Genomic DNA, 6,000 nt, shown 5'->3' on the forward strand with positions numbered 1-6,000 from the left:
CTTGAGGGAGGAAAGAACAGAATTTCAGTTTTAGTCAAGTTGAGTTTAAAGAAGTAGGCAGCTGTCCAGTTAGAAATAGCAGAGAGGCATTCAGAGACATGAGTCAAGAGGGACGAGGAGAGATCAGGAGAGGATAGATAGATTTGTGTGTCATCCCCATAGAAATGATATTGGAAGCCAAAGTAGCTAATGAGTTTACCAAGGGAGACAGTATAGATGGAGAACAGTTATGGACCAAGGACTGCACCAACAGAGATGAGTTGGGGAGAAGAAGTAGAGCCAGAGAAAGAAACACTGGAAGAGCGGTGGGAGAGTTAGGAGCAGCACCAGAATAGGGCAATATCTTGTAGACTGATATTGCGGAGGATGAGAAGAAGCTGTTGATGATCAACAGTGTCAAAAGCCACAGAAAGGTCAAGGAGAATTAGGATAGATTAGTGACCATGAGATTTTGTAGTGAGTAGATCATTGGATACTTTGGTCAGTGCTGTTTCTACAGAGTGCTTAGCGTGGAAACCAGACTGAAGCGGGTATAGCAGAGAATTGGACTCGAGGAATTCTGTCAATTTTGCATACACAACTCTTTCAAGGATCTTTGGACGCAAAAGGGGGTAGCAAGATAGGACGGTAATTGGATAGGGAGTTAGGATCAAGGCTGGGCTTCTTTAGAATTGGGGTTACAGTTGCATGTTGGAAGGGTGATTGAAATATGCCAGAGGAGAGAGAGAGAGAGATTGAGAATTTTAGTGAGAGGAAGAAAAAGAGAAGAAGACAGAGTATGGATGAGTTGCCAGGGAATTGGATCCAGGGAGCAGGTGGTGGGGCTGGAGGACTGAAGCAGAATACTGTTCCACTGTAGCGGGTGCGAATGAACATAGAACAGCATAGGGAGTGAGGTTAGGGGAAGTATTGTAAGGGGAAGAAGAAAGATGAGAGATCTCTTCCCTGATTGTAAAGATCTTGTTAGTGAAGTGAGAAGAAGACAGAGTATGGATGAGATGCGAGGGAATTGGATCTAGGGAGCAGGTGGTGGGGCGGGAGGACTGAAGCAGAAACCTCTTCCACTGTAGCGGGTGCGAATGAACATAGAACAGCATAGGGAGTGATGTTAGGGGAAGTATTGTAAGGGGAAGAAGAAAGAAGAGAGTTCTCTTCCCTGATTGTCGAGATCTTGTTAGTAGAGTGAGTTGCAATTTCTGAGGCGGTCAAGTTAGTAGGTGGAGGAAGAACAATAGGGCGAAGAAGTGTGAAATAGTTGTTTGGGTTTGCGGGAGAGTGTGGTTATGAGGGTATTGAAGTAATTTAGTTTAGGCAGAGGAAATAGCCAAGCTGTATGAGCACAGCATATAAAAAAAGAAATGTACTGTATTTTATCCCAAAAGAACCAAAGAGCAATGCTTAACACCCAAAAGTGTACCTCACATACACCCAAATAATAGTAACAAAGGGGAAAATCTGTACTGCACCAACAAGTGACCGTACAGATTAAAGGGGTAGCAGAGCAAATATCATAAAAATACGACCTGTGTATAAAATGACACAACAATTTCCAGGATATCTAGAATGTATAAAAAAATCACACAATGGTGAAGTATGTACAATAATGAGTGGTTCAGACCCGGAGGTAGAGAACTTACAAGATTATACTGGAGATCAGCGCCTGTCTCCCTTCCAAAGGGTATATATACAAAACGGCGTTTCCTTCAGGATGGGTATGCGATGTGGTATAGCAGCATATGCAGAGACCTCCAATCCTCAAAGGCAAAAAGATATATAGAGCAGTATTGTAGTAAAAAAGAGAATTTATTAGTACAAAATGCACTTACATCAATAAAAGGTAAAAGCAGCTTGTCTCCACTAAAAAAGTGGTACCCAGGAGAAAACGGAATCCCTCTGTGGTAAAATGAACAATAAAAAGAAAAGCCAAAAACATATAAAGTCTCTAGCTGGTATCCAACGCGTTTCGTCTTCTAGACTTCTTCAGGGATATGCAGTAACGTTCATATAGTCCTTTCTTTATATAGGGCTTCAAGGTCTTTCGTTTTGCCGCGAACCGGAGAACATACTTCCGGGTTTCGTTTTTGCCGGTTGTTGATTGGCCGGACGTGATGACGTGTTCCGGCCGTCTGTGTAAGGAAGAGCTATTTCCGCGTTCCACTGTGGAACGCTTGCCGTCCTATCACTTAGGACTGAAAACGCTTCCGCGTTCCACCGTGGAACGCACGGCAATTCCGGCAACCAAAAGGTTGCAGCGAAAAGCCGAGCGCCCAGGGCGGAACTACGGAACACTAATGGAAACAGATAAAGACTGTATGGGCTCAAGCCCAACAAACAGGGGGGGACAAAAAATGAGGGGGACAAAGAATGAATAAAAACAGAAGGAATAAAAATAATAGTAATAAAAATGGAAACAAGAACAAGAAAAAAACCATCAGTAAACCATACATAATAAATAAAAATACAAATATAAATACATAGGTGTCACAAATACACCCAAAAACTAACACCATAAAATACAAAGAAAATACAGAATAATAGTCATACTAGATGCATAAAACCAAATATACCCTAAAAAACTAAAAATGTCTCAAAAGAATCACTATATTATATAGACTACAAAAGCCCCCCTAAATCAATATCCTGGTTGAGGCCCATATTTAGGGTATTTAACGTGTAGATCCAGAAGGCTTCTTTCCTAGCTAGGTCATTAGTTTTACTTCCTCCTCTCCAATTTGTTGTGACCTGATCTATTCCAATGGCGACGAAGGTCGACCATTGAAACAAACTACAGGAGTTGCAGTGATTAGGGACACTATGTTCCACCTTATGTGTCCTAATATTGTTAAAGTGTTCTCGAAGGCGAGTATGCAAAGTTCTGATGGTCCTACCCACATACTGGGCACCACATCCACATTGTAAAAGATAAATTACATATGTGGATGTGCAGTGTACAAATTTCTTTATGTTTTATGTTTGGTTAGTGTAAGATCCTGTAAAGGATATAGTCCTTCTTTTTTGGTGGGTGCATGTGGAACATGCCCCACATTTATGAAAGCCTGGCGTCTTTTGTGACTGGAGAAAATTCAATTTTGGACTTTTCAACAAATTTGGTAAAAGACTAGGTGCTAATTTATTTTTTAAATTGTCTGCTTTTCTGTATATGACTACAGGTTTTTCTGGTATCTTATCTCCTAAGATGTCGTCTTTTTTCAAGATGGCCCAATGCTTTTTGAGGACTTTTTCAATTTTTTTAGCCTGAGAACTATACTTCGTAATGAAGGCAAACTCCCTATGGCCGTCAGTAGTTTGATTTTTACATCCTATGGTTTTATTCTTGTTTTTATCTTTATCCATTAAAAATTCTGCACGTTCTCTATTTTTTATTTTTATAATATCTTTTTCTATTTGATCTGCATTATAACCTTTTTCAACATATCTGTTTTGTATTATTTTTGATTGTTCTTCAAACATCTGCACATTAGAACAATTCCTCCTCATTCTAGTTATTTGGCCCTTTGGGACATTATTGAGCCATACATTTATAGTGGAGAAAGTCAGACAAACAGGGAGACTTTCTCCAACAGTGTTCAGCAGTTCTAAAGCATTTTTGAAGATATCGAGTCAGCTTTGTGTTCCAATGTTGTTGTTGCTGCGTTCAAATGTAAGAGGTGCCATGAGGCCTAGTTGAGAGGATAGGGTGGAATTGTAGAAGGAGGTTGCAGAGTTTCAAGTAATTATCTTTTAGGTCTGTTTCATTTTCTATTTTTGCTGAGGTCATATACCTTTTACCATGTAAAATGCAAACACTTATCTTTAACTGCAGTTCAATTAATAAATGATTAATATAACAGTGGTTCTCGTAAAAACAAACAATGACTAAGTAATAAGGTGAATTATATTATATATCAGATATTGTCTCTTTAATAGTTGGAGTTGTAACAGACAAAACACATATAGCTTCTTTTTACTGAAGATGATATGACCAAAAAAATGTAATGGTATTTATTTTTCATTCTTTATTTTTTCATGTGCATGTGAATACAGAACAAACGTACAGTGCCAAAACAGCAAACGCAGGCATTTCACTCATAAACATAATGCATGTCATATAAGGTATTAGCACATTGTTATGGAAAGTAATAGTAAGACAAAAAGAAGAAAAATAACTTGTTAGGTATATTTGTCTAGAGCAGCAGGCTTAAGCTATGCTGCCTTTAAATATCATGCATGAAATATAGAGAATGCTTAAAGGGACACTATAGTCACCAGTGCAACTACATGTATTCCTGACCCTATAGTGTTAACACGACCATCTAGCCCCCCTGGGCCCCTCATGCCTCCATAAATATAGTAAAAATCTTACTGTATTCAAGCCAGAAGCTGTAAACCTGCATGCTGTTAGACTCAGGAAAAACAAGCAGTCTGCTGACATGTGATAGCCTGATCCAATCACAGTGCTTCCCCATAGGATTGGCTGAGACTGACAAGGAGGCAGATCAGGGGCAGAGCCAGCATGATTCAAACACAGCCCTGGACAATCAGCATCTCCTCATAGAGATAAATTGAATCAATGAATCTCTATGAGGAAAGTTCAGTGTCTGCATGCAGTGGGAGGAGATACTGAATCACAGGATGCTCATGCACAGCAGATCTGAGTGGATGGAGGCATATTATGCCTCCATCAACTCAGAAGTCCACCTGGTTCACTCTGAGTGACTGCAACTGGAGGTGTTCCTAGCTTTCAATGTAAACACTGTATTTTCTCATAAAATACAGTGTTTACATGAGAAAGGCTGCAGGGAGCTATAGTTCTTACCTGAACAACCTCATTAAGCTGAAGTTGTTCAGGTGACTGTTACGACACTCGCCGCCAGGGGAATGAAGCCGCCGTTTAGTGAATAATCCCCTTTCTCCAGAAATGCAGTTTTAATCCAGCCGATCGTCAAACTCCCGAACGGAGCATACGAACGCGGCAACTCCCGATCAGCAATTCATTCAAAATCCTTCCACAGCTAGAAATAACGAAAAGTACTGTCCCAATAATAAATCCCTCCACAAACGAGACCAAGCTCCGTCTTGAAGGTCAAACAGGAATGTGTTTAATGGGGGCTACCTGCCCGTTATTTATGCGGGTCTCCACAAGGTGGACACTCCCCTAGGGGACCTTGTGGAAGACTGTACAATATATTGGACAGTAGCCAATCGCAGTGGCTTCAATATAAGCCCTTCCCATTTCACCCATAAATCCTCCTTCTCTATCCCGGAGATAATTAGGAAGAAACCTAATTATCTCCCAGGATAGAGATAACCGCTATTTTAAAACATAATAAGAAAAATACAATAAAATATATAAATTCAGAAATACCAAATGTATATGGTTTGTGTAACGTATCCCCAGATAGCCTGTATCTGAGTGAATATTCCTACCGAATAGCGCTCAGATCCAATGTACATAGTTCAATCGCCATGGAGTCAAAGTCTTTCATAAGTCCGTCGGTATACGAATGACTCCATGGGACGGCTACATGGGTAAAGTCCGTACGACTGACAGAAACTCCCGAACTGTCCGGTGTTCGTACTCCTCAACGAAAAAGAAGGCGGGCGGCAGCTTCCAGCGGTGTTCGGCAGATAAAGTATCCATTTTTAGTTCCATAAGATTTGCACTGAACACCGCTGATTCTCCTCGTGTCCCAAAATGGCCGCCACCTCGTGGTCGGCATACGAACGACGACCACCCGTACGAATGGAATGGAGAGGTGTCTGCGGTTAACCACAACGTTCTAATTGGGGCCAAGAGGTTAACCAGCAGCACACTCCTCTCCTGGGTGGCCGTCTGTTCGGTAGTTTCAATCGGTATTTGGGGAAACACACGAACAGGGGCATACGGACAGGAAATCCAACGAAATCAAGGCAAACAGACGAAACAGCAATATAAGTCTATACAGATGGATCTGTCACACAGCTCCCCCCTTGTGGGACACTCCGGCAGACCCAGCTTGA

Source organism: Pelobates fuscus, chromosome 8 (assembly GCF_036172605.1).
Source record: "Pelobates fuscus isolate aPelFus1 chromosome 8, aPelFus1.pri, whole genome shotgun sequence".
NCBI classification, from domain to species: domain Eukaryota; kingdom Metazoa; phylum Chordata; class Amphibia; order Anura; family Pelobatidae; genus Pelobates; species Pelobates fuscus.